The 25,680-nt window shown below is 40.1% G+C and overlaps 2 long non-coding RNA genes across 10 annotated transcripts; one reads left to right on the top strand and one right to left on the bottom strand.

The window, feature by feature from the left end:
- Positions 1-2,154: 2,154 nt before the first annotated feature.
- LOC134163264 (uncharacterized) lies at positions 2,155-7,660 on the bottom strand. 4 transcript variants are annotated; one of them, XR_009964663.1, is made up of 4 exons: positions 6,333-7,660; positions 5,970-6,102; positions 2,959-3,094; positions 2,155-2,389 (listed from the first exon to the last, which is right to left on the bottom strand). It is a non-coding gene; the product is annotated as an uncharacterized LOC134163264 (long non-coding RNA). The 4 variants fall into 4 exon arrangements; XR_009964662.1 differs by lacking the exon at positions 2,155-2,389 and adding an exon at positions 2,651-2,727; XR_009964660.1 differs by lacking the exon at positions 2,155-2,389 and having other exon boundaries at positions 2,718-3,094.
- On the top strand, positions 2,640-25,458 carry LOC134163263 (uncharacterized). Of its 6 annotated transcripts, XR_009964658.1 has the most exons (9): positions 2,642-2,749; positions 2,940-3,072; positions 7,633-7,878; positions 8,900-9,012; positions 10,862-10,995; positions 16,232-16,340; positions 17,132-17,367; positions 18,754-18,812; positions 24,854-25,458. It is a non-coding gene; the product is annotated as an uncharacterized LOC134163263 (long non-coding RNA). The 6 variants fall into 6 exon arrangements; XR_009964657.1 differs by lacking the exons at positions 18,754-18,812; positions 24,854-25,458 and adding an exon at positions 6,616-6,697 and having other exon boundaries at positions 2,640-2,749; positions 17,132-17,752; XR_009964656.1 differs by lacking the exon at positions 18,754-18,812.
- Positions 25,459-25,680: the final 222 nt, after the last annotated feature.

Consider the following 25,680-nt stretch of genomic DNA (forward strand, 5'->3'; position numbering starts at 1 on the left):
CAACCTGTCTTCAGCTTGAAGCCTTGTCTTTGAAAACAAGCATCCATTTTCCGTTACTTGAGGAAGCCTTGGTTTTGGGAAAGAAGGAAGACTGGAGGCAGACTTATTTTTCTTGCATTCAAGTGTAAGAAGTCTCAACCTATGTCACTGTAATAGAAACACAGGGAAGGAATGAGCGATGTAGAAATCTACAATGCTGCCTGTAGGCCAGAGCTGTGCATATGGCAGGGCAGGCTGCTCACCTTGCTCTGTAGCAATGCCAAAAAGCAAGCATTCATACCAGACTAGGCAGAATACTACACCTATTTACAAAGAATAACATGTCAAGAGCAATTTTCTTTAGAAAATTCCTTATTAGTCATGGTGGTTTAAAGGCTTCCTGCACAACTTCAGACAAAAAAGGAAGAGAATACATTATAGCAGAACTAGGAATTCACCTACCACACTACTTAACGTTCCACTGGAACTTAAAAAGGTACTCAGCCATTTCATAAAATGACAAGTCATATAGTGTCACTTCTGTTTTCTCGCCTAGGAAAGGAGATGTTATTTACAAAAAAGTAAAAGACTGAGAAAGCAGCATGGCAGGATGTCCTGTCACACACTTCAGATCAGATTCCTCATTTATAATTTGTAATTTCATGAGTCCGTTCAGTTTATAATTTCCTTTCTTCCCTTTTCTCTCAGCAAAATGTGAGAACAAGGACAAAAACAATGACTCAGAGAGAATCTTTTGCCTCTAGAAATACCCTCTCCCCAAAACTGGAAATTGTCTTAGGAATTTATGTATTAGCAAAGTAGAACAAGTTAATTAGGAAGATAAATCATAGAAGTATATTGTACCTTCAATTGCTATACATACACATTTCTATACATACTACGCATTTTATAAACTAAGCGTCCACCTGAAGCACATGGAAATGGTACCCATCAGAGCTGCATTCTGGGACATGAGCAAGTTGTCCCAGCTCTGCAGCTTTGTGGGGGCTCCATGGAAGAGCTGCCTAGCCTTGTAGGGAGACATGGCTGCTTTCCTCCTGCAGATGAACCAGAAGCTGCTCAAGCTTCTTTAAGCATCGGCCATGTTCATCCGAATAATGAAGGCGTAGCAGCAGGCCGATTCAGCTGCATTTCATGGCATCTTTAAGCCAGTGTAGCTGCAGACAGCAGCTGAAACATTTGATCTCAGCCTTCCCTGGTACCCTGGGAGATGTTACTGCTCCCAGCTTTCCACTGGCACTTGCACTAATGTGTGTGGGAGAGCAAAAGTTGATCTGGTGGGGAACTATTGCTTCTTGCTAGGTTTTCAGATAGAGCAGCCCCTTGACCTCACTTGCATGAGAATGCATGAACGTGAGGGGCAACACAAGGCAACACAGAGAAAGTATGCCGTGGAGCAAAGGGCTGCATAGCAACCATCTCTTTCAAAGCAGCTATTATTTAAATTATCTCAAAACAATCATGCAACCACTATCATACCTGCTCTTCCATGGTACCTTCTCTATGGGGTTTGGAGTACCAGCAAAGTAGTGTCCTGACTGGGCACTCTCCCAGATGCAGATTGCAAAGATCAACAAATTCCTTCACCTTCCTTCAGGGTCTTAATCTATGGCATCCAAAGCTCTTCCCTCAACCTCTCAAATTTAAGTGCTTCTATTGTCTTTTATACCTATAGTATGGGCCAGCTAGAGATGATACTTTCAGATACTGCTGCTAGCAAGTAGGTAGACAGCAAGTAGAAGAAAACATACTTGTTTTATTTTATGGGAAACATCCCAGATTTCCAGTTGGACTTTGGTTACTTTATAGCATGTGCTGGCAATGTTAAAGGCCACACCTGTGGTGTAGATAATGGATTGTGCTATAAAGAAGCCTGGAATCTGGTTCTCTAAAACAATTTTATCTGGCTGAAATGCTGTGGGACAGCAATACATTGCAACAACCAAAAGGGCAAAGGAGAGATGCAAGGCTAATGCTATAACTCTATACTGCAGGTCCAGAAATACTGCTTGGTTGTAAAAATACACCATCTATATCCCTGATGAAATGTGGGCAAGTCTATATGAAGTGCTACCTGACCTTTACAAAGAGCAAAAAGGAAGTGTTACTTCACAATTCCAAAAAGTTAAAAGACAAATCAGAACAGGACCACTATAAGCACTATTGAGTCTTTATTGTGAACTGTATCAGTACATACTGGAGTACTGATTTTACAAAATCCGTTTATCTTTCTATTTAGATTTGATGCTCTATAGAGTGTATTTAAAGTCTACCTTAAAAATAGTGAGCTTTACCATTTTATCATCATTACTCCTACTGGAAAGCTGTTGAAGAACTTTATTGCTCTTAGGATAGTTCTTTAAATTTTCAGCCCAAATCAATACACTTTCTAAACCAAAACCAAACCCCCAAAATGTAAGTCTGAATTCTCTTTTGTTGCAAATTAAACTAATTTCATTTTGCCATTTCCCTTAGCAGAACTGACAATTATACAGCAATAGTTTTATCAATCCCTTCTTTATAACCTTTATAGTCCTTTTTTGTGTTAGAAGACACACATCTCACTTGAATTTTCTTGCTTCTAGACCAAAGACAGCCAGTTGTTTCAACCTGTATTTATAGGTCTTATTCTCTGAACCTCTTCTTTCTTTCTCTTACAGTCTCCTCAGAGCTCAGTGACCTAAGCCAGCACTCACCAAAGCCAGCACCCACCTCCTGTAGAAGTCCCTGTAAGGAGGAGTGGAGCACGGTAATTATCTCCTATGTGTTCTATATGACATTTTTGTTAATATACCCCAGAATACCATTTCCTGGTTTTGGCATCCCATTGCTGACACGTTTCACCTGTAAATTTCTATAGCACCTAATTTTCTGCCATGCTGTTTCTCTGCCAGATATTCCCCAACTAATACTTCCATGTTTCATTTTCCTTCTCTTAGCATAGCACTCCATACTCACCTTTCTTGCAGTATTTATATTGGAGAGGACATCCATATGCATATCGTCAGTCAGCCTGACTCCTTTATTACAGAAGAAATATGTGATAGCTCTTCTAGGAAACACTGCTTACAGGTGTGTTGGTGATTAGTTACATCTGCTAGGGGAAAAAGAGACAGGTAGGGCTGCGTATGGTGGGAAAACATGGATCAACAATTACACAATTAAATCATAGTGTGGATTCAGCAGTCCCTCAAAGCTATGTTATGCCTGTACATCATTACTTAGAAGTGAACATACAGGTCTCCTGGAGAACATCACGGAAAGAAGGCAAACTGCACAGTGAATTTATGACAATAACAAGTGTGTGCATTTGTGCTGCACCCCATGAAACCGATGGATTGCAGCAGAACAGCAGGGATGTAGGAGTCACTTGCTAGTGAAAAATGTGCAGTGCTGGTTTAAACCTTTCAAAGTACAAAAGGGAACAAGAATTCAAGCTCAGGCATATGCCATAAAACCCCATATGCCACAGGTTTTTTATATTCTTCCTAAGAAATACGGGGCGGGGGGGAAGAGGAGAGTTGGGGTGTTGGAGTGGGAAGAACATCTCATTTAGGCATAGATGCTTTATGGTCAGCATGGTCTAAAAAACTGTATTTAGAAGGAATAAAAATACCTAGGATAGCAGAATAAGGACTATTGGAGTAATGGCCTTTGTGAATTACTACTATGGGTTTGAGAATTGAAGAGTAAGTTATTTGGTAAGGCAACATAAAATGGAAATTGAAAACTATAATGAAAATTTTTTGTTCTCAACTATAGTTCCCCTGTTAGTGCATCTATCAGAAATTATTTCCCATGGATGACAAAGCAAGTGGATTTGTCCCTGAATATGCATAACTATTATGTTGCGTAGTTCATACAGCTGATACACTGGAACATATACTAGGTTTTCAGATTCTTCAGTGACACTGATAACTATGTATATATGTATATGCACACATGTACATACTTATGTACACATATATAGATATATAAAACAGACATAGCACTGCACTTCCAATTTTTTTGCGCTTGTAAAGTGTGGGTAAAACAAGCAGTTTCAAATGCCATACCAAACATATACATTTTTAACTTAAAAATTACTATGAAGTTTCTTTACCCAAAACTGTTTTCATTATCATTTTTCTGTGAACTTCTCTTCACTTTCTACTGATTCTTGAAGTTAGTATTCAGCTTGAAATACAAAGCATTACCAATGAAATACAAAGTGTGGATCTCACTGAGGGCTTGCATGAGCTCTGGGCCAGTGAAAACACATCCTTGAATATTCATGTCCTTGGGGGCTGCGTGTGCCTTGTGCTATTGAATAGCATCTGCAAGTACTTGATTTGTTTCTCCCTTTACAGCCCTGACAGGTTGCGAACACTTGGTCATTGAAACTTCCCTCCAACCCACTGCTCCTTGTCAGAGGATCACTGATTAACACCTTAGAGGAAAGATTTATCCTCAAAACTTTGCTTTTCACAGTACTGCCTCTCAACCCCTTTCTCAAGGCTTACCAAGAAACATTCCAGGCCAGAGACTCTCAAATAAATTCAGGATTTGTGTACAATGACAAAAAATCGTATTCTCATTGTGATTTCTGCTGCTAAGAGCAAGTGCTGGTGAAGCTGAGAAGAATTTGGCTTGTTGATTGTATGAAATGAGTTTAAAGATAGTTGTTCCGAATATAGCAGCTTATGAAACTGAGCATCACCAGACTGTCACTGTCTCTAAACAAAATACTTGTTGACATCCATTAGATTGCCATGGTGGCAGTCTAATGGTGTAGCTGATTAGTTTTAATGGTGTAGTTTAATGGTAACAGATGGTTGTGATGGCAGTCTAAGGTGGCCTTGAGACTGCTCTGGTGAATGATATGGCCTCAATGCATACTGCATCCAGCTGTAAAAGCAATTGTGGGTATAGTGGATAATCAGTACACCTTGTTCCTGTGAAAGTCACCCAGGATCTCTCTTAAACCAGGTATTCTTTAATGTGGAAAATGCACGTTGATTGTAGCCAAATGTAAATACTCATTAAAACACTGGAAACAAAGTTGCAGAGAACAAATAGAAACAAATAAAATCCTTTTCTAAAACATAGAGTTACTAAAACAGCATCTCATGGATCTCTGACACTTGAGAAATTGAAAGAACAGCCCAAAATCTTCTACCATTAACATTATCTTTAAGTATTAACTTTCTTCAGCTTGGCTGGGTTGTTTTACTCTTTATCTCCCAAAAATGCTGCTAGGAATCTTTGTGCACTCTCTATCCATTTGTTCAGCCAGGAGCGGTTTACTTTCCCAGGTTTTGTCATATTCCTTAATGATCACATTTCTTCTTCACTAACTGCTCGTTCTACAAGCGCCATATTACTGTAGTATTTTTTCCTGTGTGTCACCAAACAAGAGATGCCAAGCTCAAACTACATGTGCTGAACTACTCTTTGGATTTCCACATTATTTAAGTGAGGCCGGATAAAATGATTTTGGGTAGGGCTCATTTTCAACATGCATCATATTCCACAATGAAAACTCCTTTTGTAGGGGGCCAATATGCAGAAGGTATTGAATCAGTTGCAGCAGCTATTAAGTCAGATGACTTTGACTTTGGTCCTAGATCTTCTCCTATGCTCTCTATCAAATCCAGTGCTCTTCTGTGCCCTTTTCATACAAGAGGGACAAAGCCAGCATCATTCTTATAGCTTACAACTTGCCATGATACTTTTGGCTGACAGACTTGCTACAGTAATTTACTATTTGCTGTAGTAAACAGAGGCTCATACAGCCTCTGATCTAGCCCTCATACAAGGACATAAACTGACACTCCATCCACAACTTAAATCACTGCAGCAGGGCTGCTCCCTGCAAATTAAAAAAATCACAAGCAAAATGCTTAATCAACTGGAAAGACATCAGTTACTTGTAGGCAAAATAACTTGCTTACTATATTGGTAAGACAATCTTTCAGAAGTGATCTTACCTCTTTCAGACTACAGCCTGGCTATCTTGTCCCAGAGCCCAAAACAGATGACACAAATGTCTCTCTGTATTGTGTGCGGCCTGGTGCATGTATTTCACCAGACTTCAAAGTTCAGGGGCATCTTCTCTCTTATCTAGAAGAGTGTCAGTATCAAAAACTGGCAAGGCAGACATATGATCTAGGACAGTGACCTTTGAAAGAAATGTCCTTTGAACTTTGCCATCAGTCACACCGCCAGCTCAGAGGAGCAATAATGCAATGACTGGCTGATGCACCAAGTGTTCATTATTTGTACCACCATGAAGACAACGCTAGCTTGTGCAGGTGTAAACTGGCGTGTAAGCATGAAAGGAAATTATTTACCTTAAAGATGCTGTGGTTCTTCTAGATGTCACCAATGTGGAGTTCATGTCTTGCCCTCTGTGCTCACTTTCTTGCTTGCTCCATCAGCTTCAGATCTGAATTATGAAGGAAAAAGATGGATCTGTTCACCTTTGCCTGAAAGTATGAAGAGGTGTAGAGAATGCAGCTAGCACTTACCAGGTTAAAGTCTCCTCTGCCATGCACAGGAGATGCACGTACAGTTATAGTAGGGTCATCCTGGACCCTGATGCCTGCCTGCTAGATCAATGCTGTCTTTTTCCAGGGGAAGAGAAAATTTCTACAGCTGAGTAGAGAGTCTGCAAGGGCAGAATAAACTGGGAAAGGAAGATAACACTGCCAAAAGGGTAAAGGATGGGGAGATAGGTTTTTTACAGTTTGATGGATGATTTGTTTCATCTGGCCCTGCATACTGCTGATATTCTCACCATCTAAAATTTATACTGAAAGTTCTTTGTTGGTAACTCTTTTCAACACTAGTAATAAAGTTTATAAAACCCTAATCTTTCAGTCAATCTTCCTCACTCCGTGTTATTTCTGCTCCCTGAAGGGCAAAGAATGAGCCTGTGGGCTTTTTTCCCCTTACTCTTTGGGGCCTGTGAACTTTACCTCTGTTTCTTTCTCTAAGCTGACATGAAGCAGTCTTATGATCCTTGTGTGTGTCTGCGTTTTCCAGCTATGGTGGAAAAGATTCACAGGAAGGACTATATAGATGTACTTGTGGCTTGCTAAAAAGAAATCTGCAAATCACCATTCCACTTTCTTTTTCAATTTGCTGATTTTGATAGGAATTAATTAACCTGCCTCACTAGTGCATTGGGAAACTGATGGTCCAGTTTCTCTGAGCAGATCCCCAAACTACACCAAATCTTACCAATCATTAGACATCCATATAATCCTGGTTATTGTCTGTACCACGGAAGCATGCAGAGAATAGGATCAGTGAATTTTGAGGCTGCCATGGAAGAAACTGGGACTCAGTTGTTGTGTAAATACTTAAGTCTAGCCCTACAGTAAATGAAAAAGTTAGGAAGTATCATACTCTTTTAGCTGTCTCCAAATGTGCTGGACTCAGCTGGCATTATTTTTTTCTTGATATGGGGTGTTATTGTCAGTTAGACAGCAAACAATAAATATAATTTCTTCATTAATAAGGTTGCCAGCACAACATAAGGGCTCATTTTTTAAAGCTGAGATTTCTCTATTTGTCTCCAAAATGTGTTTTTCAGTTCTGGAGGACAGAACCATAATTCTGCAATCCTTTTATATTTTGTCATTTCAGGAGTTGCTGGCACATCTTGTGTTTATGGACATCCCACAGTGAATGAACTACCCCATTACGTTCCTTTTTATTGCTATTTTTTAACTTTTTTTTTTTTTTTAAACCCAAACTACAGTGCTCTGGCCAGTGTCAGAGCCACAGTGAAAAAGAGACAAACTGGAGGACAAGCAAGCATCTGAGGATGGAAATGCTTCTGGTACGGTCTGGATGGTGAAAGAGGAGAATATGTTTTTTCTCTGTGATAAGGTAAGGGCCCATTTTCTTTAGCAGCTCAGGTAAAGTTTGCGCTCCAACACAGAAATCTTAGGCTCTATCTTTCAGGAAGATTGCGTGCTAGGGATATCAGTTTATTAGAATTACATTCCCTTGTGCTTCACTTTCCCTGTGTACCAAACGTCAGGGTCTGGTTTTTGGCAGACAAGTGACTTACTAGACCACAGTTCCCTCTTCCTGCTCCCTCCTTTCTACCCAGCCCTGACGGGTACCAAGCTGCTTTCCAAAATTTAATCTGCTTTGCAGTTACATGTAGATCACTTGCTGGAAGTCTCTAATCATAGGGGCCACAAGAAGGAAGCTTTTGAAAAATATTAATGTTATATTTGTTCATAAGCATGTTCTATGTGAGAACAATGTTCTTCAGGTGAGAACTTTTGTTTAAGCTGTGAAATAAATATTTCAGCATTGAATTAAGGCTGTTCAACTTCCTGCTTCTCCTCTCTTCCTTTTATATCATGCCTGTGGGAAATAATTCCTTGTGTTCAAAATGGTACAATCGTAGGCCATGATGACAAATTATCTTTCTTTTAGGAACATGCCTCATTTGGTACATGGCCAGATAGAGCTGAATGAGTGAGCAGCCATTCAAGAGACCGCTTTCTTCTTGCTTAGCATAAAGCTCCAAAGGTCTGTTAACATCACCAGCCAAAAACCAGTAAGAGGATCATTATAAATTTTCCCAAGGGTTATTGCTGGCAGTCATCCCTACAGCGTCCTGGTGAATCACCAATATGTTTTGGCCCAGTTTAAGATTTTCAGGCCTGGTGTTTTGTCACTACTTAATATTACACAATCCCATAGATTTCAAATGCAGCCATGAATGCTGTAGCGCTTTCACACATCAGTCTACTTAAACAAGGTGCTCAGAAAATTAAAAATACAAATTTGCAACTATCTGTGAAAAATTTAGCTTAAATGACTTAAATCACATCACAGGTATCTGTGGTACAAGTAAGACCAAGTTACTTGGTATCATGTTTATCTCTTACAGATGACTGAAAAACAGTAAACCTGAGGTTAGTCAAACTCTCTCTCCATCCATCTGTTCACCTGCCTTGACAATGTGTGAACCTGCTGGGCAGTTTCAGCCCAATTTCACGGAAGGTCAGTGATGTCAAAGATAATTAACACTCTTCAAACTGTGCGCGCTTGGGTAAAGGAAAAGACTCAGAATGGGCTCAGACACACCAGCCATTTACTTGGGCAGAGAAGTTATGGAAGAAAAAGCAGGGAAAGGGGGTTTAAGGAGTGAAAGCCTGGAAACCATGGGAAACCAGTTTGCATTAGTTCTGTAGTTCATTAAAAGATTTATTTTTTCTATGGACTTGCATGCCTCCCAAGAATTTTAGGTAGGATTCCTCTTTTTTATACATCTCCTTCACTAGACAACCCTAATTAACTCCCAGAGAAAGCTTAGGGGAAAAAGAATAATTGATTAGATCTTTAAAGACTGCACAAGAATGTATATATATCAGCAGAAGAGGTGTGGGTAGCAAATTAAATCTGTAAAAGGCTGCCTCAGTCTTGCCATTTCCTACTTTATACATGTTTGATGCTTGAACCTTAGAAACCTCGCTTTTAACAAGGTATTTTTCAAATCTAATCTTTACACATCCACAGATGGGAGCGGCAGGACTAAGAGCACGTGCAAAGCATTTCTGACAGCAATGTCGTTCTGCAACTGAGAGTTTGAAAGATGGAGCTCTTGACATTGCCTTATTAGTGAATTGCTAAATCTGGCATATTGAAAATTTACAGTTCAACTGTATTATTTGAAAGCAGGAAACAATTACTGAATTTGCTTTTAGATATGCTTGAATGATAGATAGCAGGATCTGTAAAGTACAACAACTTTTTCATGTTGATGCAGCTGGGCCCTGAGTTATAAAACTTATTTATTTCATGAATTTCAAATAACATATTTAATGCCTTGTATCTTGAAATAACTGAACAGACAAGGTTCAACTGATTTCAACAGACTGACTTACAGATAGCAAAAGGGCAACAAAGTTCTACTTGAGCATTTTTTTCCCTAGTATTCCTTGTTCTTACAGGAAAAATATTAGACTTTGAAATTTATCATTTCAGGAACTAGATGACAATAGACTGCAGAAAAAAAAACAACAACACAAGGTATCTGTAGTTATTCAGTGTTGTAATATATGAGCCTGGGGAGAAAGACACAGCTGTAAGCAGGATGTAAGCCTCTAAGTTGCACTTACAAAATACAGTCATAGGAAGGCAAGGGTTAATTACACATACGCCTGTGCTTGTCTTTCTATGTGTACGTACACCTGGTCATGTATGGAGATTAATTAGGAAAAAAGCCATTCTGAGAAAAAACAGAGATTTCTAAGGTCTTAGATCGACATTCAAGGCAAACACAGACAGCCCCAGGCTCTCACAGACTGTGATACACTGGGCTCCTGGGGTCCAGGTCACTGTGATGAATTTGACATATGTTAATGTAGGTCTAGAAGCCTAAGGTAAAAATTTGCATCTGTGCATGACCAGGACAGGAATTAAAAAGTACCAAGAGGATGATACAGAGAAAAAAAGGAACAAAATAGTGGTGCAAAAAGCACAGATCAGATGGAGCTTTTGCAAAGTCAAATATTAAAAACATCCTGGAGATGCCTTACTAACTACATGGGTTAATTTGTTACTCCTTTTGCGTCCTAACTTCTGGCAGGGGTGTTTGAGTCAATTTGACAACAGAGAGAATGAAAACATCATTCAGTGGCAATAAAATCAGGTGTGCCTGAGAGGTTTTGTCTTTCTCATGATGCTCAGAAAGGGTAGTTTGAAAAGCAGCAAGCATCACCCAGAAATCTGTGCTCTAAATCTCCCAGCAGCTCTGGCCTTGTCCGTCCCCCCCCAACCACCAGCCCGATTCAGAAGCACTTTCTCTCTCTTTGAGACATAAGGTTTTGCTGCTCTGTTTTCCCACTAGCCGGAACCATAATCTAAGAAGGAATAATACAAGAATTGCAGACCATGTTTCCAGATTTTCTTAAAGAGAGGAAAATGCAGAGGGAATAACTGACAAAGTAAAGGAGAAGATGTGAATGGAATTGACATATCAGGGTATTCACATAAGTGTTTTGACAATTTTTAACCCTCTCTGAAACTTCAGATTGGGTTTTGAAAGCAACAGAGTTGGCTGCCCACATCCAGGTCAGTACTTCATCATTTCTAACAAGGTGGCGTCACTCAACCAAGCAGAAATTGACTTCTCTTCCACAGAATCTAACAGCCAAGCAAAATCCATAGGAGTTCCTTACGGTTCATAAATACAGTCAAGCTACAAACCCATGATTTAAAGGCCTTTAAAGTCACTGGTTATTCAGGCATGTACTGTGATAAACTGCCACACGATTTAATTATCTTCCACAGTATCAATTTAGCATGATCCCTTGAGACATGCCACTGAACTCTATCTACACTGGGAAATGGTTCAGTTACATCCTCTTCAGCCCTTTGGATACAGAGGAAAGGCACGGTCATTGGTCACGTGCCCCACTCAAGTACGAGGCACCAGTATTCATTTTTGTCCTTGCCGCTGTTTTTTTTGTGTCTGTGCCAGTCACGAGATCTGGGCCCCATCGAAGAGCAGAAACCAAGGTGGGGGAGAATGGGGGAAGCCCCTGGGCACGCGCAGGGGCCAGGCTGGGTTCACTCCCAGCAGGACACTTGCCCTGCCTGCTCTTTGCCTTCTTCTCTGCCACGCTTTCCTTTCCCTGCCCGGAAAGCGGTTTCCAAAGGGAGAATGCTACTACCTCATTGCCTTACATAACCCACTGGCAGTTACGCAAAGAGGCTAGGAAACATTCAGAGACACTTCCACTTAAGGAAAACTTTGTTCCCAAACATTTCACAGGGACCCAGCTCCTCTTGTTATGCCGCAGTAAAGTCTCATAGCTGGTACGCAACAGCCTCTGTAAATATTGTGATGACAGAAGCTCACAGAACCTTGTGTGAGACTATAAGAATAGCATATGGTTTCATTGCAAAATAAAGCAAAGCCGACCAAAAAAAAAGACTAAACCCCACGCTACCCCTTAGTTCACAACAGATCAAGGGAAAAACATAAGGTGAACATACTCGACAGCAGAACGCTTGGGATTATGAATCCAGAGCAGCAAAAGAGAAACTGCAAACTTTTTCTGTCATGGAGATGTTTATGAAGAAACCCTACATCTGAGCAGGCCAAACTTTTCAACAGCTTGGTTCCAGACCTAGTGCTGCGGCTCAGAGTTATCTGCTTATTGCAGAGTACACTGCTTTGGCAGAAGCATTCTGTTTCTCTGATGTCCTCTCCGTGCCCAAGGTTGTCCTTTAATCTTGCAGCACAGGTTAATTCTGCCTGGCTGCAGGGTAGTGCACCAGCAGCACATGAGGTTTGGTTTGGGCAGCCAGGTCCTGCAGACATGCTTGCTTTAGCTGTAAGTTGCACAGGGATTTTGAGAAAACCTGATCCTCCTTATATGGGGGCAAAGCCAACACTCACATACTGGAAAATTCATTAAAAGCAACAAGGCCGGCAGGCACTCAACAGAAAGGTTTTCACTTTTCCAAAATTCAAACCCCAGATCCCTGGAAATAATTGAACAACACTCAAGGTAGCGACACTGAGCAAGCTTCTAAGGAGCTCTGGAACTCAGGGAAGCAGATGGATAGAGGGAGATGGGTGCATTAGGGCTGCAAAGTCAGCACTGTCCTCTTCCCTTGCTTGGCTGAATTCCTGTGAAGGAAATTATTTTCCCAGTACAGTTTGTGAGTCAGCGGTTTTGTGGATAATCCCTAAATGATTGTTACTAATATTACTAATATTATCTTTAAAGACCCTCTCATCCAAGTTCTGTCTCATATCATGGCTTTCAGAAAATTATTTAAGTTTGTTACACTCAATCAATATGAATTGCAGCTTGTTCAAGTGCATAAGGAATAGTGCAAGGAAAAAAATCATTTATGTGAAGGAAGCAGTCAATTACTCCACTGATGTGTGCTGTTTTATAGGCTTTTCACTGCCAATCAGTGTCACAGCTTTTCATCTCTTTTTCCAAACCAATGCACATTATTTCATGCAGTTCAACTGGTTTTAGCCTGGCAGCACTCTGTAAATAAAGCTGCCCTTGTCAAACAGTTAACTTCTTCCCCTTTGCACATCACCTCTGAATATCGCCGGAGAAACAACAGGCCACCAGCAGTGGTTACTGGCACAGACAGGCACCAGAAGGCAATCTAACCATCTCCATTTCATGTCAGTGCAAAATGCAGCTGGAGAATAGAAAGTGTATTTGTAGCCCGGAAGCCATCTCAGAGCAGAGCAAGGTTCACAGTATCCTCCTCTGGAATCCTGGGCCAGGAGGCAAACTCATTACTTGTGCAAAGTTGAGTTATTTCAAAATGTCAGGACTGAAGAGGGATTTGGTGGTGTGGGGTTTTGGTGGGGTTTTGTTTGTTTTTTTAAGTACTTAAGTACCTAAGTGGAGAGCAATCTGACCTGGAAGAAGCAGCAGTCTCATCACTCCTGCACTGATTTTATCTGCATTGCCCTTTGAGCATTTTGCTGCAATTTTTCCCCGGCTAGTGGTTTCAGGAAAGTTCCTGTTTAACTAATAGAGATTAGTTACAGCTAGGGTTCTTGAATCTCTGAATCAGCCCCTGTTGCACCAGAGCTCTGTTTATGCAGACTGCCACACAAAGGCTGTGCTGAAAACAGGCGATTGTTGTATCCCTCCAGACAGAAAAATAAAAGCCACATTCAACCAGGACCTCCTCAAGAAGGTCTTGCTTGAGTGAAATAGTGCTGGAGACTCGTGAAACCCTTGCAATGTCCTACCCAGCTGGGAAATGCACTCGCTGCACAAGAGACAACTTAGCTCATTCATGCTGTACAGCAATATTCACATTTTTCCAGCTCAGTGACTGATATGCAGACATGAGTAAAGACAGAGAGGAGAAGAAGCATATTTCAGCTTTTTTCTCCAGGCCTTTAGCTCTAAGACAATATTATCCATTGATTAGGTTACTGCTATCCAGAACCAGCTATTATTGTTGCATATGACCTTTTCCAGGTTTCCAGCATCAGGTAGTTGCTAAACTTCATTGTGCCTCAGTTCCCTCATCTATAAAACGGGGGTGAAAACCACTTTAAAATACTAGGGCAGAACATGTTTAAAATGCTGGGATGTTTTCTTATCAATGACTCTGTGGAAAGGCAAACTATTTCTACCTACAAGGTGCCACTATCTTGTAAGTGGATCTGTAGTCTCTTCAAATACATGGCAGGACTTTGTTGTGACTAGGTAAATAGTTTTTCTTGTGTCCACCAGGAAATCTGGTATCAGCAATTATATTCAGCTTCCTGGATCCAACTAAACCATCAAAAAGCACTCTTATCCTGCACACCCACACATGGAGTTACTCAACAATACTTCCCCCCCCCAAAAAAAAAAAAAAAACTCCACATAGAAGCATGCCCTTCAGGTTCACATCTTTCACTAAAATCAATCAACACTATAGGAGCAAGCCGTAGTAAACAGCTTTAGAGGCACTTTTTAGATTGATTTGTTCAGCCAAACTGTTACTTAATTTAATATAAAGAAAAGTCCTGTGCCATCTCAATTCACACAGCTCCAGAGGGATGTCATGAAACCTCCCATCTTCCATCCTTGGAAGAAAAATAGAAAAGATAATTTACTTTATTGCTTCTAGTTCAAGACCAGCTTCTGTCTCTGACTCAGATTTCCCCTCAGCTCTACAGAGAGAAGCAATTGGAGCACAGGCTCACCTCAGCCTGTGGATTACAAGTATCCCTGGAAAGAAAATAAGGACCTTGACAGAACCTGAAAGAACTGTCCTTATAATCCAAATACAACCCTGACCTGGAGGAATAAAATCAGAAGATACCTCTATATCTGCTTAACTCCATCAGCTGGTTAACATATTAATTTTTCTCATGGTATTTTATTATTTATGATGGTTGATTTGAATAAAAAATAAAATTGCACCAAGCATGGAGAAAATTAATCATCATTTTTATAGAACCGGGGAATGCAGGAATGACAGCACTACTGCTAAAAGAAGACTATCACCTTGCAAAAGCAGATGAACAAACAAGTGCCCCTTCACACATAAACCTAAACATTTCACCCAAACACCTTTTATTCTCAAGAGTTTCCTTACAAACAGTACAAAGTATTGAGAATTGCCTTTACTTCTTATAAGTAAAACTTTGTCCGTCTGCCCTGAGTGAGATGAAACCAGTCAAATCGGTGATTTCTGCATATGTATCACTTAGTTTCATTTCAAAAGCAAAGATAAGGGGTGAAAATTGCAAGCATCAGTAGAGAAACCAAATATTTCCTTAGTTTGCAGCCTACTTAAGACATGCCTGCTGAGCTTTTAGATTATAGCACCGTGTTAAATAACACTCAGCATGGCTATTTGACCAGTTATTTAAGGAGAGGAAGCATGTAGGAGGATTTTCTGATGAAGTGTAGCAGGTACACCAGAAATAAGAGAATCCTAGTATGTAGTGATAGTGTAGGAATTCTTATAGGATAATTTTAAAGTGTAATTGGCAGACACATTACCTGACCTGATCAGCAAGGGAAGCAACGTATCCAGTTGTAAGCTAAAACCAATACATGCACAGGGAATTCATGAGGTATGCCTTTAAGAAATACAAAGCTAACACACTAGGTAAAAAAAAAAAAAAAAAAATTAAAAAATAAAACCAGTGTTTTGGAAACTGAGATTCAGATGCTCTTGCTCAGATGCATCATTTGCCTGTGAGCTGTGTCACAACTTTACTTAATACCATTGCTTCGTAATATTGCTCAATTCTGGTAAACATGCAGCAATTAATAAGCTTTATAGGTGAATATTTGCAATTAAAAAAACCCAATAGATAACTTTTTCTATTCCAGCCTATTTCTTTGATGCCATGATTTCTTTACTGTTTTATCAGAAGCAGAAAGAAATTACAGTGCCTGACAAAGCTTAACTTGCACAGCAGAACCCTTGTAAGGCTGCAGGCATTAGCCTTGTATGAAAAAGCTTGTGCTGGCCTTATCTGGGGGAGGTCAGCTCTCACAGGGACTGGGTGGCAGCAGCTCCAGCACTTACTAAATGCATTAGTTTGTAGTTCCTAGGACTTCTCCACAAAACAAAGGAGTAAACCCCACATATAAGCAGCTAGCAAACACCAGAAGCTGATATATTCAGGGCTTCCTGGACCCTTTGCTCAGGAGCACAGGGCCCAGAAAAGCAGGCTTTGACGGCTTGCATCAGAAAGTCTCCTTAATATTTTCAGGAATGGCTTGAGTCTCTTTCGTTATGAAACTTTAATGGCAAACCCTTATAAGAAAACCAAACAAAGCCTCCCAACAACATGAAAGATACTCCAAAAAAGGATGCTGAAGGTATGTAACAGCACAGCAAGACTTCTGCAGCATAGCTCAGCTCTGCCTTACCCTGTGGCATCCAGAACATGTCTGGTTTTATCTGTTATTTTTCTACAGCTCGTCTCTTGGCTTCCTCAGTCATCACAGCCCTGTATTTATGCAGCTGCCTCTGAAGCTGTAAGTCAGCAGCAGTGATTGTTGCACAAACAAATGGAACATGTGGATCTTGCCAAATATCACTTACTCCAGTTTTCCTCCTCCTCCTTAAGCAGTTTATGTTTTGGCAATAACAGACTTCCTGAAAATTAAAAAGAAAATGTTTTTTTGCTGTGTTTCATGTATAAGGCATATCTGTTTTGGCAGAAAAAAGTTTTGAATAGATTTAGGATTGATGAAAATACAAATAAGAGAAGTTTCAGTGTAAGGCATCAGAATCCACTGTCACATCAAGACCAGCGCTAAGGATGCTGTGCATATTACATACCAGCTGAGCCAGCAAGCCTCCTCTGCTCCCAGCTCTGCACATGACCCCTCAGCTTCGGCTGGAGAAACACATCCTGCCAGGCCAGGCTTATTAACACGGTCTAACATGTTGGGGCCAGACTCAGCAGTTGCGCTTGCTTTCCTCCCTCCTTCAATCATACCCCAACATGCTCAGCTTATCAGAATGGCAAAATATCTTTTCATGCATTAAGGATGTGTTTTAAAACATGTTTTTCAGCAGCATTTTGATGATCAATTGACTTCCAGCATGAGGGATGTAACAGACTAACTTCCACCATCTGCTTTCTTGATTTTTTTTTTCTTAGTTACACCAGTTGTGATAAAGAAACTTACACCATTGTTTGCTTCCACATGTGGAAAATAGCCCTTGGATGCTGCATAAATGCAGTGCAACAGAAAATGCCACACTGAGTATAGGAAACAGATCAGGATGAAGATATATGTATTCTGCTATGAAATTATCAAAGGTCTCCAAAGCTATAGATGTTGCTATAAATAGCTTGACATTCTGATTACCAGAAGCTTCAAAGGAGTCTTCATAGTACTTCATTCCTCCATTGCTCTTAAGTGAAAACGCGGATTGGGGTAGATAGAGTTATACCAAGTTCAGCAACAAAAGAGGTGTGTTACTGAACACAAGAAACACTCAGGTATCCATTTAGTGGTATCAAACCATAGACTCCACAGAGTAATTTGGGCTGGGAATGACCAGCTGAAGTCAGGCTGCACAAGGCCAGGTGCTCTAATGCATCCTATGGAGGTGCATGCCCCTCCGGGCATCCACACCAGTGTGGGATTACCCTCAGGGTAGAATTCTTCTTTGTATCTGATTGCAATTTCCCTTGTTGTAACTTGCCTGCTGCCTCTCCTATAACTGTGCACCTTTGAGAGATATCTGACATTGTCTTCTCTATGTCCTTACGTTAGGCATGAGCAAGATCTCCCCATTGCTTTCTGTTCCATAGACTAAACATAAATAAACCCTATTTTCCAGGTAAACCCATTCAGCAGTTTCTAGAACTGAAGGCATTAAATCTTTCACTGCTCTGCTCCCCTCTCCAGAGCACAAAAGGTGTCAAGACAAGACTATTTGCAGAGGTTGAGCATAAAGAACCAGCATGTTAGGAGAAACGAGGGTCATAAGAAACCATAAGCACCTCACTTCACCCCTCCTTTTAGCAAATGACTATGTGCTTTGCCAGTTACCACTGTGCCAACCAAGGATAAAGATAAATCTGAGCCCATCCAAACAAAACTACTGTAGCAGGAACCAGCCTGCCTGCAATCCCACTACCTGTCCCACAGGCACTGCAAAGAGGCTGTAGGTGTGGGGTGAAGAAGAGGCTTTAAAAAACCCTCCTTCACAACAGGTTATGACCCAGGAGAGAGCCAGCTTTTCCTCAGACCCCATTCTGAATTTGCAAGCTGCTCTCAAGCAAGTGTCATGCTGGAAACAGGCGTTCAGATGAGCATGGATCAGGCTATCATATGTATCAAATAGGGCAAATACATTTCATTTTTCCTGCTAGCAATCTTTCCAATAATGAAAAAGCAAAGCAATATAACAGTAGGGAACCTCTCTAATTAAGGTCTCCCAGATTGCCTGAGGGATTAAGCAGGAAGAGCTGTCACCAAGGTATGAGGAGGCTGTCAGATGTCAAGACAGACCTTCCAATGTTGGGCAGCAGGTTCAGTGGGGGTCAGTAGAAGCTCACACTCTGGAAGGTATCTGTACAGGAAAATTCATTAGCAATGAAGATCAATGAGAGTGTTACTCTTTGAAGAACTGGAGGTTCATGTAAGATTTAGTGAAAATTATTTCACCTGATGAAAAAATATTTTACTACTGCATTTTCCTTTTAGATGCTTTCACTTAGTTACACTGCCAGTATCCACAGTCAGAATAATACCCTGTGTCTCTCTGTAGTTGGATCCTTTTCCATCTAAGGCCAAATGAGACTTCAGCCTTTGAATGCACCTGGAATGGTAAGAAACAGTGGTAGGCAGCAGCAGTAGCTTCCCAGAGGTACTGAAAGGATTTGTGAAGAAATTCCTTCACTTTGAATTCAGACGAGTTGATGATACCTGAATTAGCATTATTTTAAAGAGTACCATCCTTATCACATCCTTAGGAACTAATTTTTCTGTAATCACTTTCAAGTTCCAAATTAGAATATTCCTATATTCAATTTATGCAGGTAATTTTCCATAATACTAGTAGCAGTGACACAATGCAAGTTTAGCATATGCATTTTCAATTTTCATAAAGAGAAACTAAATTTTCTAGTGCAGTTCAAAGCTTCTGGTATTTCCTGAACTTCCTTTGACTTCCTACCACTAACTTGAGCCAGAAAGTCCAGTACAATGTGTCCTGTGCTGCTGAAGAGTAATTATTTCACTTGTGCTAACCCATAAGGGGGTCAGACTTCATTAATTCTAATCTATTTTAAACAGATGTTAAAGGAAATTAATTTTCAAGTTTAATTAAAACACGTTTTAAATATAGATTAGCAATATCTAAGAAACCATCAAAGAGGAGGTACTGCTCTTATTGAACTTACACCCATGGGACTTCAACAGATGGAGAATCAGACCCTTTCATTTATTCTTTAGTTAAACAGACCTGATTCAGTGGTGTCTTACATGACTGATATATGAAAACCAGGCATTTGTCATACCTATGTCACTTAAAATTTACAACTGTATAAAAACAGTTAAAAAACATGAAAATGCTTGCTCTCCCTCATTTTTTGAAAGCACTGTAGTTTTTTGACAATTATGGTGGGAATAAGCAAGTTGATCAGAAATAAGAGAAAACTGTTGTCATTGTAAGGAAACCCACTTATTCAGGTGGCACTTAGGAGTATCTATGCTGGAGAGAAGATGGGCTTTTAAAAGCATTTGCTTCTGTAATGGGAAGATTCAGTATACTGGAAAAACCATAGGTGGATGGAGGTTTCTGCATGACCCACCTGATTTGCCAGATCAGCATGTGTTAGCAATGTATTACAGTGGCAGAACAGAAAGGGAAGTCTCTAGCTGAGTTATAATAGCAGAGGATTTCTGCTGAAAAATCAACTGGGAAAACCACAAACAGTGCCCAGTCTGAGCATACAAGGCTCAGAATACACTGCTTTGATGGGATTTCTTTCATGGTTATGGCACTGCATTTTCTTACCTGAAGCAGACAGTACCCTTGAACAAGGCAGTAGGATTGCTCTGGTGAATATCCTTACAAGTAGTGTAATCAAATGTCATTGAATAGAAGTTTTATAGCACTATTGAAAGTGTTCTGAAGATGGATAAGCAAGAAGCTCAGTCCTGCCGATCCCATTGCACACTTGAGATCCCAAACAAGTGTTTAAATGTGACCTCTACAAGGCCTTGAAATTGTGTGGCAGGTAAGGAAGTGTTTTATTAGCTACAGCCCAGTGTACATATCTGTAATCTTGAAACTGAAAGCCAGCAGTGGAAATGACAGAAATTATTAGCACGGAACCACAAGAACAGAAACACATCATTTCCCAGCAATATGGAGATACAAAAGGAAAACTGCCTGCAGTAAGCAAGCCAAACCCAACTGTCTGATATGTATCGCCTCCTATATGTTTTGATTTTCCTTTAGCATTCCATAATTTTTGTCTTTGTCTGCAAAACTTGCTTCAATTAAAGAAACAGTCATCTATATCCTATCTAAAGGACACACTAGTGAAACTCCTTTGATGTATTGTACTCTTAGCAGAATCTGCTTGCACCATGTTTTCTGGGCATGGTTAAGTCATTAGATTCTAAGTTATATTTCAATATGTCTCAGAGATTGAAAGAGGCAATGTAAGCACATTGGTTAGTTCTGCTGGTTGACACCAATTCTGGTGACAGGACATGTTCTTATGTCAATGCTTTCTAAGGAAATACAGGGGTATATAAAGGAAGACAACCGACCCATGGCCTTTTTCACATTCATGACTGACACAGAGCATTAAAGAATATACTGCATATATTTATGACATATCCAAATATTTATGGGGGAAAATAAGATTTATCTATTAAACTCTTGATAACCAATAAAAACTTGAAGCTACTCATCTAAGTATGTGTTTCTTGTAACCAGTGGACTTGAGCCCTTTTCAACAGGAATGCAGTCATTTGAACTGTCTACTGCTTTGAACATGAAAAGAAAACTGGAGGCATTGAAAACAAGAATAAATTCACATCCAGCATTTGCAAGATCTTGCCAATTCACTGCTTGCATGCTTGTTGGCTCTAAAGCAAACAGACAGGAGATACTTCAGCTCAGGGGTAAAAAGCAGGTACCCAACACGTTTGCCCTGAAGAATACATATATACAGAGTGAAAAATACCATTATTACACTGCCCAAATATTTCTCATTTGAAGTGAAGATGCTTTGTAGTTCCAGGAAGACTTTTTTGCAATGCTGATTTTGAAGGATGTAATAAGTTACTCCAATGACAATTGGCAGCAGAGTTCAGAAAAAGTCCATCCACAGCAAGGTTTCAGTGATTCACAGTTTTGTTCCATTCTAGCCCATGACAACAGAGAACAAGAGAAAAGCGAGAGGCTCAGCTGTCTGTGCCGTCCTCATGCTCTAGCATACAGCTTCTAGGCTCTGATAAGAGAGCCACTTGACTCTTCTGAAATGTTAGTACTTCTGCATGCTGTTAACATATACGACACATACACAACACCCATACACCTCGTCAGATTCGAGGGCAGTAAACTTATTTTGTGTTTGCAAACCCTTAGGTAGGGCAGGAGCCTTCCTTTTAGTGCCAGAAGTCACCAGCTTCCACCCTTCACCTTCTCCAGAGGTTGCACTTACCTTAATATTGAGGGAGCAAACTGCCTCTCTATTACAGATGAGCTTTGGGGCTCTCAAATTTGCTATATTTCAGAGAAGATCCTGACTATCACCTTTATTCTTCTCTAGTGCTGTCCTCCTGTAACTCCTCCATTTGGCAGCACAGCTTCCACAAGACAGAAGGCTGTATCTCCTAGCCCCAGACATTCCCTTCAGGCCAGGACACTTGCAGGGCTTCATCCACCATCTGATACTTACTCTGTGTTAAAGTCTCTACCTTGGCATAGACAGTTGCCAGGAAAATTACTCTGGGTGTGTTACCACCATGTCTGAGACTGTTACAGCAGAACAGATTCACCTCAGACCCTCTTCTTCATACTCTTCTGTATAAGCTGCTCTGATCTCTGTGTTATGGCAACAAATACATTAGTCTGTTTCTACAAAAAAAAATGACATTTCCTAGGACATTTCCATTTTTCTTATACCTGTTGTCATGCAAGGATCTCTTTGCTACTGGAAATACAGTATCTGGGTGTTCCATTGACCCTTCTACTTCATTTAATACAGGCCTTAACATGAAAATGACACTCAATCCTACAGGACTTGAACACAGCTCTGCTTTTGCAGATCAATAATATGAGTCTCATTAAAAGGCAACCCAGGCCCTTAGTTACCTTAGTAATGTAGTTCACTTGTGCTGTTATTCTGACTCAACGAGTATGAAAGGTGCTACTTCTTATTTTACCAATATTAGGCACGAGCAAATATGGTTTATGGTGCAATAGCCAGCTGTAAAAATTAATAGATACTTCTGCTTGAGTTCACTACTCTGTTCCACTTCAGGAATGAAACTCATAAAACGTAGTTGAGGGAAGGCTTTCACACCTTCCTTGCTTGATGTTGTTTCATGAATCATTATGCTGCTATTTCAGCCTATTTGACGACCATCAAGGCATGACACAGAATTCTTATTCAAACAGGAAATTTCAGGCCCAGCACTTGGTTTACTATTGAAATGGTTCATATGATGCAGTGGGGTTTTGGTTGTTGTTTGTTTTGTTTTGGGGGTTCTTTGGGGGGTGGGTTTGGTTTTTTTTTAATTACTTTGCATGTTTTCCAGTAGAACATCAATAACGAAAATCAGTCAGTGGCTGATGGTGAATGCTAAGACCCCCCCCCATAACGTTAAATAGATAGTAGCTTTTGAGCAGGTTTCTGAAGGTGGTGGGAAAAGAGATTCAAAGGTGCAAAAACCTGAGAAGTTTGGCAGACTGCAGCAATGCTTCTGGCACTGGGTAAGCCTACATTACATTTGTCACATCCTATTTTAGGATTTTCTACTTACTTGTCTACAATTGGCAGCTACACTATGTGTTACTTTGTCTAACATCTTCACATCAAGACACTGTTCAATGATTGAAGCAGCACTGGGGAAAGAAGCATCAGAAGACATTAGACGATTACACATCACACCAATTTAATGCATTACAGAGCAAATCAATTGTGATGGATGGAACTTCGAATAATCTGATTACAGAGGGACAAAACCAAGCAGCATCCAGGGAATTCTACAATGTGGAAAACTAGCAGATTAGATCTGAAATTAATCTTAACTAGATAATCGCTTTTGTATTCTGGACTTGCATGCACAAGGACGACTGCAAATACATATGTCACCCCAAGGGCTACCACAGGAATTGGGGACAGAAGCCCTCTCTTTCTTGGTGAACATCAATGTTGCCATTCATTTCCAAAGGGCTTACATATTCCAAGACTAAATTTGGCTTTATAGCTTTTCCATTCTCAAGGGCACATTTCTGTTATACTCCATGGGTTTTGGCCATTTCATTATGAGCTCTTTGCAGGAGTACAGTCTAAGTCCTCTATCCTGCAGACACTTAAGCATGTCTTTTTGGTTAAAGCTATGAATAGTCACATTGACTCCTTTGGGATTACTTGGATACTGAAAGTCAAGCATGTATCAAAGTGTCTCTAGGATTGGTGCCAAGGGAATGAGACAAAAAAACCTGTAGAAAAAATTATTCCTTAATGAGACTCTTAAAACCCCCACAGATGTTATTAAACTTTGGTTAGTTTTTTACTGATCAAGAAGTACACTGATTCTAGCAGTGTGTATTTTCCACATATGTGCTATTATGCATGCATACAGTGATGTTATCTACACTAATATCTTTCAGATATTTTACTTTGAATGTCATAAGCACATAAAATCAGTTAATTCCTTCCATGTTATGAATGCAGAATACTGATTGTGGAGCTATTAGTAATATGTATTCAGAGTACACACTGTACTGACTCTGAAGGAGCCAAAACTGAATGCTGAATAATTCACAAAATTAGACAAAATGCAAATAGGGTGACTGACATGATATCGGAATGCTGAATTCCTGGAGGAATACAAAGAAGGTATCAGTATTTTGTTCCTCTTGTAGAAAAATTACTTGTGAGACTATGATTACATTAATTTCAATTTCTATTAAAAAGCCTTTCATTGCTCTGACCCATTGCATATGACAGCTGCATTGCAAAATTAACACTAATTTGCAAGTGCAGCTGGGCTCCCTTGACAGTGAGACAAAGCACAAAACATTGTTGAGAGATAAATTAAGGGTGGAGTTACATGTATACTTAATTTTAGAGTACATATGTTTCAGAATAATTTATTATACATATACCCCTGTGATATCGGTGCAAATTTTCCATCTGTGAAAACCACAGTTCCCTACTTCTGACTTCCTATGACCCCGACCTTTGCAGATTGGTTTGAGCCAGGTATTTTGCATTACTATTTGATTAAGATTAAAAGAGCTGATCCCTCCCTGTTTACTCCTGAGTTACAAACACTGCTATGCAGAGATGTAGGATTAGAGTTTAGGGAACTGAAAGACTGTTTTTCTCTCTTCCACTTACTTAGAGATGGCCACATTAGGTTTTATGTGGCCATTTTCAGAGCTCAGATCCTGCTCAGAGACTGATACTGTGTGATCCCTATGTTATAATTACAGAGACTTCTAACCCTCTCTGTCCTTCCTTCCTCTGGCCTATGCCTTAGTTTGAGCTGATCGACATTTCTAATGTTTCTTCTTGCACTGCTGACAATCTCCAGCAGTGACCTCTCTCATACAGCATTTTCTGCGTTTCACTATAAACTTTTTCAGTTATCAAAATCTCTTCTTGCCCCTTTAGGTCTTACATCACACAATTACCAAGCTGGTGATTCATGCCCAGTTCTTTGTAAGCCTCTCCTGTCCTTTTTGGAGGTGGCTGAAACGTGCTGACAAAATGCAATGTGAGGAGGACTTCTGCCTTACCCTTTCAGTGACCCATGGAGCATTGCAGGTTCTCATATTGTCAAGGTAGTCCCTCTTATATCGTCTCTGTCTACAGGGGTCAAACAAAACAGAATCTTTGCACTTGAAAGTTCATTGTAGGATGTTTAAACCTTCACAACATCTTGTTGGCTGTTATACAACATGACCTGTTTGCACCCACTTACTTTGTGTCAGGGTCTGTCTGTGAGCAAGACTGCTTGCAATACCTGGCAGTATGACACCATATAAAGACTTGAGCTAATTCATTTCAGAACTGATCTGAGCACCCAGAAGCACCACATAGAAATCACAACCCTCTTCAAGAAATGAGAAGAATACAGACACGCAACTTCGGCACTATTGGTGCTGCGCTCACAAGCTACTTGATGTTCAATATACACCAGAAGAAAACCTGCCTCAGTCATCACACCCTTCCACTGGTATTAATATTAAATAAAATAAAATTAATGGAAAATTTTGGCTCTTGATAAAACCAGGTATTCCTTTGCATTAAGCTCTGCCTCACAAAAAGAAAGGTAGTCTATTATTTTTCTAATAAAGTATATTATTTGTCTAATAAAAGGGAATGTTATGATTTATCTATCAGTGGTTTTCTAAATATCTCATTTGTTTTGGTTTGCACAGTGAAGCTTTGGGATGAGGGTGTTGATATTTTTGAATACCTGCCAGTCCCCAAGGAAG

The sequence above is a fragment of the Pezoporus occidentalis genome, unplaced genomic scaffold (genome assembly GCF_034315485.1).
Source record: "Pezoporus occidentalis ecotype Australia unplaced genomic scaffold, CSIRO_AGI_Poc_V1 ctg2, whole genome shotgun sequence".
In the NCBI taxonomy this organism is placed as follows: Eukaryota; Metazoa; Chordata; class Aves; order Psittaciformes; family Psittacidae; genus Pezoporus; species Pezoporus occidentalis.